A 15,666-nucleotide genomic window follows, 5' to 3' on the forward strand; every position below is an offset into this window, starting at 1 on the left:
AAAAATTTAAAAACTCATTTGGCAGCACAACCTGACCTGAGTTGATCTGAAGCTTTTTGTCATCTTTATCCCATGTAGTGGAACATTTGGTACAGAAATATTGATGCATTTGACTATTGAGTGCTGCCCCCAGACTCCACTGGGGTTTTACATAACACAGATAATATGCACTAGATTATCTATCTAAAGTCCAAAGACTTTTGGATTCTGAAATACATCGGGCCCCCAGGGTTTGTGGGTGGGTCCCACCCACCTCCAGGGACAACTGAGAATGAATGCTCTTGAAAGGCTGCCTGGTGGCAGGTCTCTGGGCAGTCTAGGCTTAAGTAAGAGACCAGAGATGCTCCAAGGGAAAGCTGCAGCTTTTTGTGTGGGTACACCTGGCAGGGAGGGAGCATGATGGTATACCTAGGTGGGGGGAGGGGGCAGGGGTACCCCTGTTGAGGGAGAGTGGGGGTATACCTGGGGAAGAGAGAGAGTGGGGATGCACCTGGGAGGGAGGGAACAGGGTACACCTGGGGAGGAGGGATCAGAGAGTATAAATCCAGGCTGGTTCCACTGGACTTAGGATGTAAAATTAACAAAGAGGGAGAGAAGCCCTTAGGAAAGCCATTCTTTTGAATTAAATGATATGTTGAAATAGAGCTAATAAGGAAAGCTATTTTTGATGGCAATTTTTTTAAAGGACCCATTCAAGTAGGCCCACCTGGAAAGCCACTCCCCCTCTTTTCAAAACACATTTCAGAAACCTGGGGTGTGACTTTGCTGTCACTTGACTCACTTTTCTTGTCTCCATCAGGTGAGTCCCAGTCCCATAGCCCCTGCAGTGTCCTTGCAGGGGGCTGGAGCTGGAGGATCGACATACATAGATTCATAGTCCCCATTCTCACGGAGGCGCTCCTGAGTTTCCCAGACAGCTGCAGGAGCCGCACAGCCTCGGAAGTATTGGTGTCACCCAGGACGCAGCACCAGGTAAGGAAAGGGGTGACTGCAAAGGAGGGGCCTTTGCAGTCAGAGGCCTTCGTTGGCTCAGACCCTCGGAGCAGCCTGATGGGCAAGGCTGCATAAGTAAATGAAGAAACACACACCCACAGAGTTCTCATAATAAAGGAAGAAACATTTGTGGGGAACTTTTTAAAGACAGAGTTTAATTCGAAAAGAAGTATCTTGTGTGGGGCTTAGGTAAAGAATCCTAAGTGACTTGCATCTTTAAAAAATGGTTTTTAAGTTTATTTATTTATTTTGAGAGAGAGAGAGAGAGAGAGCATCTGTACTCGAGAGCATGCACATGGGGAAGGGGCAGAGAGAGAGGGAGAGAGAGAATCCCATGCTGACAGTGCGAAGTCCTCCCCAGGGCTTAATCCCATGCATGAACTGAACCATTAGATTGTGACCTGAGCCAAAACCGAGGGTCTGACGCTTAACTGACTGAGCCAACCAAATGCCCCGACTTGCATCTTTAATAATGGTTTTGTCATGGGCACAGAGGATTTTAGGTAAGTTTTTTGTTGATGTCACCAGCAATAGAAGACCTTAATGAGGCTCCAGATAGTGATTCTGTGGGGGTGGGGCACTGTGAACATTCATTTGCAATACTTCCAATAACAAAGAATGCCAAAAGCAGGCCATGCTAGGGTCTCCCACATAGGGCAGTGCTTGTTAGGTAGGAGAGGCTGAGGATCTGGGTCGGGGGCTGGAGTCCTCTTCACAGATATGAAGAACTTCCCAAAGGAGAAGGAATCAAGGAGCCAGGAGGAATGGGCGGAGTCCCCACCTTCTCTCTGACTCCATTAAAGAAAGAATGGCACCTGATGATGGAATGGGCTTTGCTGGGGATTAGTGAGCTCCTCATCACTGAAGGTGCTTATGCAGAGGCTGGCTACTCCTGGACAGGCATGCTGCAGAGGGGGTTCACGCATCAGATGGGGTATCAAAATAGACAAGTTATTCCCATCAGAAAAGACAGGAGAGAGAGGGTTTCCAAATCCCAGGGTGGAGTGGGTAGCAAATGACTGTTGTCTTTTGGAGCCGCTGATCTACCCTCCTCCCCCAAATCTCAGATGAGTGCAGCTGAAGCCAGTGGGCAAGCATGTCCCTCCAGCTGTTGGGGAGGACAGGTTGAGGACATGATGCTCTCACCTGGGGTACTGGGAGCAACAACAAATATTTGGATGGTTGTAATGGACTAGAGAAATACTGGGCCAGAGCTTCCTGGGAGGATTTCAGCCCCGAAGGGCAAGCTGAGCTCAAGTGTGCAAAAAAGCAGACCTTCCAAGGTGGCTGTTCTTCTCTGTGCAAGCAGAACCCCAAACCCCCTGAAACCACCTCACGTGGTTATGGGGAAGCTTCTGGTTTGTAGGTGATAGAACACAAGACTGTGGGGTGAGCAAGTATTTAAAACCAGGAGATTGGGTGCCTAGGTGGCTCAGTTGGTGAGCAGCCGGCTCTTGATTTCGGCTCAAGTCATGATCTCACTGACAACACAGAGCCTGCTTGGGATCCTCTCTCTCCCTTTCTCTCTGCCCTTCCCTCGCTCATGTGTGCTCTCTCTCTCTATCAAAAATAAATAAACATTTGAAAAAAATAAATAAAATCAGGAGAAATGTGGAACTATCTAATTTATGTCTATCTCTCCTTGCCTGTCTCCATGCTCAGCACTACCCAACAGAACTTTCTGCAATGATGGAAATGTTCTTTGTTGTCCAATAAGATAGCCATGAGCCACAGGTGGCTATTAAACACTTGCAACATGGCTAGTGTGAATGAGGAACTGAATTCTTTCTTTTATTTAATTTTTAGTGATGTAATCTAAATAGCCACATGTAGCTAAAGTCCACTGTATTGTATAGAACGACAGTGGACTATTCTTTGAGAGCTGAAATTGAATTTTTAAAAATATTTGTATCTTCAGCCCCTTTTAGAATGCCCATAAGTAGATATTCAATAAACAGTGAATGACGATGAAGAAGTTCTGGAGTTTCTAGAGAGGGAATGGTTGAAATCCAAAGTCGAAAGGGCTATTTTTAGTAGATTAATGGAGACAGAAAAGCACAGAGAATTGTCTGGATCGTCCGCAGTTCTGTTCTTCTCAATGGCCTTGGGAATTTCTGCCATTTTTACCCCAGTTCAAACCATTTTGATGAATGCATACAAATGTGTAACCACCACCAAAATCGAGCTGTAGAACATTTTCATCACCACAAAAAGCCCCCTTGTACCTGGCGCTGGTCTTGTGGGTATACAGCCTTGCTCTCACATGGGGGTTTGTGCTTGGTGGGGCCCCACGCTCGCCTTATTGCTCTGCTGCTACTGCCTTGAAATTCTTAATTTTTGAATGAGAGGCACCCTGTTTTCATTTTGCAGTGGGCCCTGAAAATTCTGTAGCCTGTCCAGCTAGTACTTCTTTCAACCATCCTGACCCCAGGCAGCCATGGATCTGCTTAGTTGCTGTAGGTTAAATATGTCCTTTTTAGGGTTTCATATAAAATGGACTCGTAAGTATGCGCTTCTTCGAGTCTGTTCTTTTAGTTAGAACAATGCTCTTGAGATTCGGTGTGTGTGTGTGTGTGTGTGTGTGTGTGTGTGTGTGTGTGTGTGTGGTTTGCAGTAGTTTGTACCTTTTTTATTGTTGAGTAGTATTCTAGTGTGTATATACCACATAAGTTTATCACTCATTTGTTGATGGACATTTAGGTTGTTTACAGTATTTGTCTCTTATGAACAGAGGTGTTATAAACTCGTGTGCACAAGTATTTGTGTGGACATAGATTTTCATTTCTCTTGGGTGAATACCTGGGGATGGGACTTCTGAATCATAGGATAAGTGTATGACTAACTTTCAGAAACTCTCAAATTGTTTTCCAGAGTGTTTGTATCAGTGAACATTCCTACCAGCAATGTATGAGTTACAGACACTCTCTGTTTCTTTTAGCACCTTGTATTGTCCATTTCTTAATTTGAGCCACTCTAATTGGTAGGTTGTAGGTCTTATTATGGTTTTACTCTGCATTTCCCTGGTATAATGATGTTGAACATTATTTCATGTGTTTTTAACCATTTATATATCTTCTTTTGTGGTTTCTGTCCAAGCTTTTGCCCATATTTGTTTGTTTTTTTACTGCAGAGTTTTAAAATATATTCTGGATATAGGCATTTTGTCAGATGCACGTGTATGTGTGTGTGTGTGTGTGTGTGTAGTAATCAGATATATTTTCTCCTATTCTGTGGATTGCCTTGTTATTTTAATAGTGTCTTTTATTTTTTTATTATTTTAAAGTATGTATGTACGTATGTATGTATGTGTTTATTTATTTAGAGACAGTGGGAGAATCCCAGGCAGGCTCTGCGCAGAGCCTGATGTGGGACTCAAACCCACGAACCGTGAGGTTATGACCTGAGCTGAAACCATGAGTCAGATGCTTAATCGACTGAGTCCCCCATTGCCCCCTTAATAGTGTCTTTTAAAAATAGAAGTATTTTGGGGGCGCCTGGGTGGCGCAGTCGGTTAAGCGTCCGACTTCAGCCAGGTCACGATCTCGCGGTCCGTGAGTTCGAGCCCCGCGTCAGGCTCTGGGCTGATGGCTCAGAGCCTGGAGCCTGTTTCCGATTCTGTGTCTCCCTCTCTCTCTGCCCCTCCCCCGTTCATGCTCTGTCTCTCTCTGTCCCAAAAATAAATAAACGTTGAAAAAAAAAATTTTTAAATAGAAGTATTTTTAACTTTGATGAAGTCTAATTTAATATCTTTATCTTTCATGGTTTGTGCTTTTGGTATCCTGAGAAATTTTGCTTACCCCAAGATTATAAAAATTTGCTATTAAGTTTTCTTTTAGAAGTTTTATTCTTTACCTTTAGGTCTATGATACTTTTTGTGTCAATTTTTTGTGTATTGTATGAGATAAGAGTAAAGGTTCTTTGCTCTTCCACCTTCTCTCTATTTCTCTCTCTCTTTCCTTACCATACCTGGTTGTTCCAGCACCATTCTTCCAAAATTCCCTTGCACCATTGAATCGCCTTTTCACTTCTGTCAAAAAACAATGGCCACATATGTGTGGATCCATTTCTGGATTCTCTGTTTGGAACACACTGATTTATGTGTTCAATCCTGATGCTAATACCACCTTGTCTTGATAATTATAATATTTAGTAAGTCTTGAAATCAGGTAGGATAAATACCCCATATTTGTTGTTTATAAAAATTGTAACAATTTTAGGCCCTTAGCAGTCCCATATAAATTATAGAGTCTCACACTGACTATAGATCAATCTGGGGAGAATGGATTTCTTAACAGTACTGAGTCTTCCAATTCATATGCTCCCTCTCCATTTATTTGGATCTTCCTCCATTTTTGTCAGTAATGTTTTGTAGTTCTCAGTGCATGAGTCTTGCATATTTTTGTGGTTAAATTTATTTCTAAATATATAACACTTTTTTGATGGTATTGTAAATGGTATTATAACATTTCTAATTGTTCATTGCTGCTATATAGAAATAATAGAAATATTTGATTTTTGCATACCGACTTTGTATTGTGTGATCTAGAACTTATTTCTATTAGCATCTTTGTAGATTCACTGGGATTTTCTACACACACAATCCTGTTATCGGAGTATAAATACAGTTTTCTAAAATTTTTTGTTAATTTTGTATTGTGGCAAACTATACATAACATAAAATTTACCATTTTAATCATTATTGCGCATACAGTTTTGTGGCATTAAGTGCATTCACATTGTTGTACAACCATCACCACCCATCATCTCCAGAACTTTTTTTTTTTTTTTAATTTTTTTTTTTCAACGTTTATTTATTTTTGGGACAGAGAGAGACAGAGCATGAACGGGGGAGGGGCAGAGAGAGAGGGAGACACAGAATGTGAAACAGGCTCCAGGCTCTGAGCCATCAGCCCAGAGCCCGATGCGGGGCTCGAACTCATGGACCGCGAGATCGTGACCTGGCTGAAGTCGGACGCTTAACCGACTGCGCCACCCAGGCGCCCCTCTCCAGAACTTTTTAATCTTGCTCAACTGAAACTCTATACACATTAAGCAATATAGTTTTACTTCTTACTTTCCAATCTGTATGCCTTTTATTTCTTTTGTCACTGGCTAGGAGGTCCTGTACAATGCTGGACAGAAGTGGTGAGAGCTCACAAAAATGTGAGCTTGTCTCTGATCTTAGGTAGAAAGCAGTCCTTCTTTTACTGCAGGTTTTTCATTGATGCCAGTTGAGGCTTTCCTCTCTGTTCCTAGTTGGTTGAGTGCTTTCACCACAAATAGGTGTGGAATTCCATCAGATGTTTTTGTTTGTTTTTTTTTGTCCATTTGTTTTTCATTTCCTGAGATGATCATGTAGTTTTTCTCTTTTATGCCATTAATGTGGTGAATTGTATTGGTTGATTTTCAAATGTCAGCTTTCCATTCTTGAGAGAAACCCTACTTGTTCATAATTCATTATCCATTTTAAATATTGCTGAACTCTCTTTGCTAACATTTTGTTAGATTTTTGCGTCTGTAGTTTTCTTTTCTTATAATAGCTTTGCCTGGTTTGGGTAACAAGGTAACACTGCCCTCATAAAGCAAGTTGGGAAATGTTCCTTTTTCTCTTTTATGAAAGAATTTATGTAGTACTAGTATTATTTCTTTCTGAGATGTTCAAAAGAATTAGTGATGCCATTAAGGCCTGGTGTTTTCTTTATGGGAAGAAGTTTTTTTTTTACAAATTCCATCTCTTTAGTAAGCATATGGCTAGTCAGATGTTTTATTTCTTCTTTTTCAGTTTTGGTAAATTGTATTTTTCAAATAATTTGTCTATTCCATTGACGTTCTCAAATTTACTACCATTGGGTTGTTCATGATATTCCCTTTTATCTTTTAATATCTGTAACATCTGTAGTGATGTGCCCTGTTTCACTCCTGATAGTGGCCATTTGTGTCTTTTGTCTTTTCTTCTTGATCAATCTAGCTAACAATTCATTAATTTTATTCATCTTTTTTTTTTTTTAATTTTTTTTTCAATGTTTATTTATTTTTGGGACAGAGAGAGACAGAGCATGAATGGGGAAGGGGCAGAGAGAGAGGGAGACACAGAATCGGAAACAGGCTCCAGGCTCTGAGCCATCAGCCCAGAGCCTGACGCGGGGCTCGAACTCACAGACCGCGAGATCGTGACCTGGCTGAAGTCAGACGCTTAACCGACTGCGCCACCCAGGCGCCCCTTATTCATCTTTTAAAAAAACTAGAGGTTTTAAAAAATTATGTTCTTATTGTTAGTCCATTTTTATTTAATTTTATTCTTTGTGCTTTAGGTTTAATTTTATCTTCATTTTTTAGCTTTTTAAAGGGAAGCTTCGATAATTGATTTTAAACTTTTCTTATTTTCTAATGTAAGTATATAAAACTCCTAATTGTTCTCTAAGTACTGCTCTAGCTGCATTGCACAAATTTTGATATGTTTTCATCCACTTCAAAATATCCTCATGATTCCTTCTTTGACCCATAGATTACTAAGAAATTTTTTCTTTAATTTCCAAATATTTGGGGATTTTTTTTGGTGTCGATGTCTAATTTAATTTTGAGTGGGCAGAGCACATAGAATTCAATATTTGTATATGTTGATACTTGTTTATGGCCCAGAATATGGTCTATCTTGGTGAATGTGCCCTGTGCATTGGAAAAGAGTATGTGTTCTGTTGTTTTAGGTGGAGTGTTCCATAAATGTTAATGAGATCATGTTGGTTGATTATTGTTCAAATCTCATATATATTAGCTGGCTTTCTGTCTACTTGCTGTATAAATTAATGAGAGGAGTGTTGGGATATCCAGCTATAATTGTGGATGAAGTCTATTTCTCATTCCAGTTCTGTTGTTTCATGTTTCATGCATTTTGAAATTTTGTTGTTAGGTATACAAATGTCTAGGATTGTTATGTCCTCTTTGTGAATTGACTCTTTTGTCATTATGAAATGTTCATATTTATCTTTGGTAATATTTTTATAACTACAGTCTACTTCATCTAGTGTAGAACTGTGTTAGCCTTTTAATTAGTGTTTGCATGGTGTGTGCTTTTCTATAAAAGATCTTTTCACTTTCACCTTTTCTGTGTCTTTATCATTAAAGTGGGTTTCTTAAAAATAGCATATAGTTGAGTCTGTTTTTTTAATTGAATTGATACTTTGTTTTATCTCCACTTTAGTTCTTAGCTATATGTCTGTCTTATTTTTTAATGGTTACAATAGGATTTAGAATGTATATATATACATTTCAATAATATATATCATTTCAGGTACAATATAGAACTTTATGACGACATACCTGAAGCCTCTAATCCTTTGTTCTATTGTTATCATACAGCTTCTGTTATAAATCCCCTAATATATTGTTACTATTTTTTTCTTTCAACAGTTAACTTTTGAATAAATTTCTTAAAGGAAAAAAATCTTACATATGTATTCATTTATTTACTATTTCAGGTACATTTCATTCCCTTATGTAGGCACAAGATTCCGCAGAGACTTTTTCCTTTAGCCTGAAAAAGTTCTATTTATATTTCTAAAAATTTCCCATTTGTATTTTTAAGAAATATTATTTTGTACAATAGGTCTGTTTATAATAAATTATTTCAGCTTTTGTTGTCTGAAAACATCTTTACTACACTTTCAGTTTTGAAGCATATTTTCACTTCTTACAGAATTCTAGATTAATTTGTTTTTCCTTTCAACATTTTAAAGATGTCACTCCATTGTCTTCTTGGTTGCATTTTTTTTTTCTGATGATAAATCTATGATAATTCTCAGTTTGTTTCCTTTATGTTGTATGTCTCTTTTTTTTTCTCTATCTGCCTTTAAGTTTTTCTCCTTATCTTTGGTTTCAGCTATATGCCCTCATGTAGTTTTATTTGTGTACACCCTTCTTGGGATTAGTTGAGTTTCTAATTAGATATGTGGTTTGAAAATGTTATCAAATTCAGAAACTTTTCAGATATTACTTCTGCAAATAATTTTCTGCTCCCCTTATGCATATGTTCAATTACTTGACATGTTTCTGTGGTTCACTCATGGTGTCCATGGTTCCAGGTTGTATTCATTTTTGTTTCTCTATGTGTCAACTTAGAGAATTTCTTTTGTTATATCTTCAAATTCATTTGCCTTTTCTTCTGTGGTGTTTATTCTCCTGGTAATTCCATCCACTAAACTTTTCATTTCAGATATTGTTTATTTTTTTATCCCTAGAGTTTCTGTTTTCTTTTATATATTCTGTTTTTTTCTCTGTATTTCTATTTATATTAACGTATTTATAATACTGTTTTAAGACACCTGTTTGCTTATTTCAAAATCTTTGTCATTTCTGGGTATGTTTCTATTGACTGATTTTTTTTCCTAGTTATGGATCATGTTTGCCTGCATCTTTGTATGTCTAGAAATTTTTTGTTGGGTTCTAGGCATTGTGACAGTTACTTTTTTGAGGGGATGATTTTTGTTTTTCTCTTTAAAGAATATTGTACTTTGTTTTGGCATACACTTAAGGAATTTAAGTTCAATTTTTTGAAGGTTTGCTTTTAAGCTTTGTTAAAGCAGATCTAGAGTGGCTTTCACTTTGGGTATATTTTAGTGCTTCTACTAAGATGTAACACTTCTAGGTTACTGAGTGCTCCAGGTGTCCAATGAGATACTTCCTCTCTGGTTGGAGCTCTGCTATCTCACAGCTGTGTGTAAGCTTTAAAGGTTGTTCTGCAGATTCCTAGTGCTTCTTTGCATAGCCTCTTGGAGTTTTACCCTGAGCATCCACAGAAGTTTTCAACAATAGACTCAATGAGACCTCTGTGTGGATTTCTGGAATTCTTTCTCTGCATAGTTCTTTCCTCTCCAGTACTCTGCCCAATGGATTCCAGCTGCTTCTGCCTCTCTGAACTCTGATCTTGGCTTAACTTGGCAAACTTGTAATGCTATGCTTGTGTTTTTTCTTTTGCACCACTGTCTGGAAAAGTGGCTCCTGGCAGAAAGCCAGGGCAATTGTAAGCCCTGATCATAGTCCTGTTTTGCTTGTTGTCCAGTATTTGGAAACAGCTGTTTCATATATTTTGTCCAATTTTCTCATGTTTTATGGTGGGAAGACAAGTCTGGTACTGGTTACTTTATCATGACTAGAAGGGAAAGATGTTTTTTTTTTTTAAAGATTACATTCTCAGCAGTGATGACTCTAAATATTTTTCATAGAGTCACATACCAAGGGACTTTGGGAACTGGAAAGAATTTCATAGAATCTGAGGTGTAGAGATCTAACAGTGGTAGCAGAAGTGGAAACAAGACCCAGGAAAAGGATCTCAGCAGAAAATCTGACAGTTCAGGCTAGAACAATTATAATTTCTGGTGTGTGGGCTAAGAATAGGATGGGAAAATAACTTAAGCATTTTCTTTTTTTATGTTTATTTATTTTTGAGAGACAGAGACAGAGTGTGAGCAGAGGAGCAGAGTGTGAGAGAGAGGGAGACACAGAATCTGAAGCAGGCTCCAGGCCCCGAGCTGTCAGCATAGAGCCTGACACGGGACTTGAACTCCCAAACCATGAGATCATGACCTGAGCCGAAGTCAGACGCTCAACTGACTGAGCCACCAGGCGCCCCTAAGCATTTTCGATTTAAACATTATTTGCTTCTTTTTGAAGCAGGGAACCCAATATGAGATGGACCAGGGCCTTTTCTTCTAAGAACTGGAACTTAACCTTGGCTACCTGTTAGAATATCAAGAGAGCTTTTACAAATGCTGACACTTAGGCTGTACTGAAAAAATAAGTCAGTCTCTGGAGTGGGCCCAGACATCTGTATTTTTTAAAACTCCTTAGGTAATGGCAGTGTGTTGCCAAGGATGAAAATCACTGCTCCAAGGTTCTGCACAGCCAGCCTGGGGGCTGCAGATCTTTTTTCCTTGGGAAGTTGTATCAAGTGCTCTCACTGTATCACTGTATCAGATGTGTATCTCACCTACTCATCACCACCTTCCTTTATTTTCCCAGGCATCTTCTCACCTTGCCCTTGTTCTACTCAGAATCTCTGGCAACTGTTCAAGGTCTTCTGCTTATACTTCCAGATGACAATCCTCCTTTGGGGTGATGAAAGAGGCCTGGGAAGTCCCTTCCTATTTACCGAGGAAGCATGGTCTTGTCTCCTGGGAATAGAATCCATAGCCTTTCTGTGATGGAAAGTGCCATGGGTCAGAGGTCCCACCGTGCCACCAACTCTCAGAGTGACAGGGGTCAGTTGCTTCTTTTGTATGCACCCAATTTCCCCACCTGTAAAATTAAGGGACCGAGATGCATAGTCCTCTGTCTCTGATAGTCTGGACAAGTGAAGGCAGCCTTGTGTTCCTTTGAGAAGGCTCCAAAACTAAGCTCTAGACTTCTCCTCAAAGATGTGTAATGTCTGCTTGGTGTTGCCTCTAACCTCCCCCCACCTGAGTGTGCCCAACTATGAGGAACAAGTTGGAAATGGAGAACTTTGGTGCTGAGAAGATGTCAGGTAGATTGTTAGATGTATAACAAAGTATGCAGTGGAATTAGACATTAGCAGGGCTTTTTATTTTCCTTTAAAGCTGATAAAAATGACTACTTTGAAAGGGCCATGTTATGGGCAGACTAAATGTATATTTTGAAAGATACCACTCAGTACTTCCACTGGTCATATGGGAAGAGAAAGACCTTCTTTCTCTGGGCTGAGGGTGTTGTGTGTCATGAAAATTCCTGGGGATTGGGTCAGGTGAGGGTGGACAGCCAGATGAAGGATGCCCCAAGAGGACCCTATCTTTGGAAGATACCTGGGAACCAGGAGAAATGAGCATCACAAGGGATTCTGCAGAAAGGCTGAGCCTGGGAGCTCTCTGAGGAGATGTGTGGAGCAGCAGTGGAGGAGAGATTCCTGCTCGTGGAAAAAGGGGCTGATGGGAGAGCCAGGTCTTCAGGCAGAGGACCCCACAGCAGTGCTCTGGCAGGGCTCAGCCCAGCCACCAGTAGAGAGATGCCCTCACAAAGACATTGGGCAGAGCCAGCAGCACTGCTGTGGCCAAAGACGAGTGAGGAGCCTGTCTGGAAGCTTGTCTGAAGCCTGGCTCCAGAGCCCACGAAGGATGGCACTTGGGAACACCCTACAAACATCAGGGAGCAGACCTTCAGAGAGAGACCGGATTCCCTGCATTGAGAGGGCAAGGGCTGGGGTAGAACAGGAAGTGGTCCTTCCTTTACAACTAGAGGGCTGGCAAGACTGGAGTCGTGAGAGCTGCTCCTCATAGCATTTACTCTGCAGCACACAGAGATACTGCGCAGAACAGGGCAAAGAGCCGATTACAAGAGCAAAATGTACAGGATCAGTACTTCTGGTATATTTACGGAACTGCTGCTGTGGTTATCATCATTGCTAATGATCCATCATGGGAATGTTTTCATGACCTGTGGCCCAATTTACATGGATCCTTTTGTTGACTTCTGCTTCATAACTAGGATACCATTGTCCAGGCCTGTCTTTCACATTTGTTGGGCCCAGGCCAACAGTGCAAATGGAGGCCAACATACTTAAATATTATAAATTCAGCTAACAGCAGTGTGAATTATTTAGTATTGCAAAATGCTCCTTAGCCGCCATACATATGCAACTGGTATGAATGCAGCACTAATTAGTGACAGCACCTGGAACACACATGGGATCACAAAGAGAAGCAAAAAGTGGATGCTCAGCACTAGTGGGAAATTATATTCTGTTGTGCAAGAATCTATTGTGTTCATGCTCTCTGAGAGCAAGGATTGGGTAAATCCATTGTGTTTCTTTATCTCAGCACACTGCCCACCTCCCAAGCTGCCTGCCTTTAGCCATCAGCAATCACCTTTGTTTTCAGACTACAGAACAAAGGGTTTGGAATTGTTTGCGGGGGCAGGGGGCTCTCAGTGGTGCTCATCAAGAAGGTAGATGTTTACTTAGGTTTTGTGCTTGTAATGTGTAGGGTGCTCAAAAGCATGGAGTCACTTTGTTGGGTCAGCATTATTTTATTTCATTTTATTTCAGTTTTGACTTTAGATACAGAAATTTTAGTTCAACATACTCCTCGTTTCATGGTACAACGCAAACTTCAGTGTGTCCAAGGGCCTCTTAATACTGAATGTGAAATTCAGAGCTAGTTTTTCAGAGAACTATCAAATTAGCCTAAATGCACTGCTAAGATGATGGTTTGCATCTATTTAGAGAAATTCGACTTAAAATTAATTTAAGACAGATTCAGTTTAACTCTTAGATTTTTTTTTGTCGAAACAGGTTTCAGGTTTGTTTTTTTTTTAATTTTTTTTTTCAACGTTTATTTATTTTTGGGACAGAGAGAGACAGAGCATGAACGGGGTAGGGGCAGAGAGAGAGGGAGACACAGAATCGGAAACAGGCTCCAGGCTCTGAGCCATCAGCCCAGAGCCCGACGCGGGGCTCGAACTCACGGACCGCGAGATCGTGACCTGGCTGAAGTCGGACGCTTAACCGACTGCACCACCCAGGCGCCCCAGGTTTTTTCTTTAATATCAGATAATAAGTGATTGAGGATCAGAAGGATCAATACCACTGGATGTAGATAAGTGTGTATAGAGGCAGGTGTCTAGGTCCCCATGAGGAAAATACAGGGAACCAAGGAAAAGGTGCCAGACTTGTGGGCTGGGCTGCCTGTGTGTGCGGAGCATGTGGCACAGCTCATCCTTCATCTCCATCACTGGCTTGACCATTGTGGCTATCCTGGCAGTCAGCCACTTCTGGTCTCCCTGGCCAGCACGCATGGGCCTTCCAATCCCTGTGTTTCCTGCCCCCAGCTGTCCATTCAGCCATTGTAGCTAGGCACCATTTGAGCCTTGACAGGGTTTCTGGTATCCCCTCAAACCCCAGGGGCCTGCATGCCCTGTGTGCCCACCTCCCCAATCTTATCCCTACTGTCTTTCCTGGAGGCCAAGGCCCTGCTTGTGGAAGTTCTCCCTTGCCTGTCAACTGCAGCAGTGGAAAATGTCCCTACGAGTGAGAGCACTACCACAAGCTGGCCTTGGGTGGCAGCCATGGGAGTGTGCAGCTCACCTTCCCTTCAGGAGGGAGCCAGTCGATAGGAGCTTCCAGCTGTAGCGCCCTCAGGATCTGTGTCTGTGTTTGAACCATGGCCATACTTTCCCAGGCAGCAACAACCAATGACTATGTCCAGTGGAGGCACTAGGACCTGACAATATCTGTCCAGTGCAGGACTCCTCTAATGACCAATCTGTGTTCTAGAGCTCCCAATTAGGCTGGCCAAGATTATCCTGGGGCTGTACAGCTCTGAGGCTCTTCCTATTTAATTTTCCTTCCACTCATCTCCTTTCACAGTGATCAGAAATGCATTGTGGTCTGAAGGCTCTCGCTGCCAACTCCTGTTCATTCCTGCCTGTTCTCCTTCACAGTCATCTCCCCAAGTGAATCTCTTGCACTGCCAACTCTATCTCAACATCTGCTTCCTGGAGGATCTGAACAGACATAACTTGTGAGAAAGTCTGTGTTAGAGAAACCATATGTGGCTTTTCAGCTGTTGGCAGAGAAGGAGAAAAATGCTTTAAGGGAAGGGTGAGCCAACAGTGGCCTTCCCAGAACCACTTGCCTATAAGAACATGGCTTGAACAGAAAATAAAATGGAGAAAACGTGGGGGCCCCTTGATTTCTGTGCTTTCCTGGGTGTAGACTCTTTTTTGTACAAAGTATAGGAAGTTTGGGATCCAGGTCTCATACTCATCTCCTTCCTTTGCCATCATCCTCTTCCTCTCCATCCTCCCCACCACCTGCAAGGGCTTTCAACAGGTGGGGTGCAACAGGGAAGAAACTGGCACTGAGGCCCTCTTTTCATTTGGCCAACCTTCCTACATATAAATTTATATGTGTTGTTAATTTCTTGTGTAAATATCTCTTAATTGTCTGGCTTCCTCTATAGAATGTAAGCCCTATAAGCAAAGGGACCCTGTCTATCCCATTTTCAGCATTGATTCCCTAGAACCAAAAAATAGTGTCTGAAACATAACAGCTACTCAGTAATATTGGTTGATGAATAAATGAGTGAGTGAATGGAGGGTGGACCATATTTTTGTGCTTCCAGCAGCTAAAAAAGCAAACCAAGAAATTAAATGTGTCTCAATAGTTTAGTATGCTAGCCAAAAATTAGATCTCCCATGGCCACCTTTCTAATGCATATGGTCCCTGGGGTGTATCTATTCACGCCTTTACTCCATCACTGAGCAATCTCTCTCTCCCAAATAGTGGCCCCACTGCTGGAGATGCCATTCTTGTATTCAAGATGCTTTAAAAAAATTCCTTGTAAGAAGCCTGTTCCCCAACCCCCTGTACTCAGACTTCCCCAGAATGCTAAAGCCAGTTCTGTCTGTGTTGGCCAACATGTTTAGGGTGCCCTGCAATTGCTCCCAACTCAGGAAAGCATGTTAGATGACATTCCACAGGGTGCTCCTCCCATCTTCTTTCATTTAAATAATTACAAGTCTCTTCTCCTGAAAGAAGTTCCCCATGGGGCAAAGTCCTTTGGAAGGTGATCCAAGCCTGGCTTTGCTGATGTGCACTCAGACTTTAAAAACCATCCTCTATCAATTATCTCAGGCACTGGAGATGCCAATAAGTAATTATTTGTCTAA

General features: G+C 41.3%; 1 long non-coding RNA gene across 2 annotated transcripts in view; it reads left to right on the forward strand.

The window, feature by feature from the left end:
• Positions 1-15,092, forward strand: part of LOC147577171 (uncharacterized) — a 30,599-nt gene extending 15,507 nt beyond the window's left edge. For both annotated transcript variants that reach the window (XR_015239987.1, XR_015239988.1), the window contains exons 5-7: positions 800-972; positions 11,008-13,295; positions 13,528-15,092. This is a non-coding gene — a long non-coding RNA (uncharacterized LOC147577171). The remainder of the gene's footprint in view (positions 1-799; positions 973-11,007; positions 13,296-13,527) is intronic.
• Positions 15,093-15,666: the final 574 nt, after the last annotated feature.

This window comes from Puma concolor, chromosome C2 (genome assembly GCF_028749965.1).
Source record: "Puma concolor isolate L17-30 chromosome C2, mPumCon1.1.hap2, whole genome shotgun sequence".
Taxonomy (NCBI): Eukaryota; Metazoa; Chordata; class Mammalia; order Carnivora; family Felidae; genus Puma; species Puma concolor.